The sequence below is a fragment of the Primulina huaijiensis genome, chromosome 10, assembly GCF_012295235.1.
Source record: "Primulina huaijiensis isolate GDHJ02 chromosome 10, ASM1229523v2, whole genome shotgun sequence".
In the NCBI taxonomy this organism is placed as follows: Eukaryota; Viridiplantae; Streptophyta; class Magnoliopsida; order Lamiales; family Gesneriaceae; genus Primulina; species Primulina huaijiensis.
The window spans coordinates 1,161,634-1,161,880 of NC_133315.1; positions in this window are offsets into that span (position 1 = coordinate 1,161,634).

Consider the following 247-nt stretch of genomic DNA (forward strand, 5'->3'; position numbering starts at 1 on the left):
GTGATGAGTCATAGTACGTACAATTTGAGATGTGTAATATTGAAAATAAGTTTGCAATGTCAATATAGAGAAAAAAATGTTGGTATAATGGTAATTTGAAAAACAAAAGATGGTGTTTTCTAAGTGACCATTCTTACTAATAAATTATGCACACACGTTGCGTGTGTAAATTATAATCATAATTCATATAATATTTTTTTTATTTTTTTAAATGCTTAATTTTATGTTTAATTTAATATAATGGATA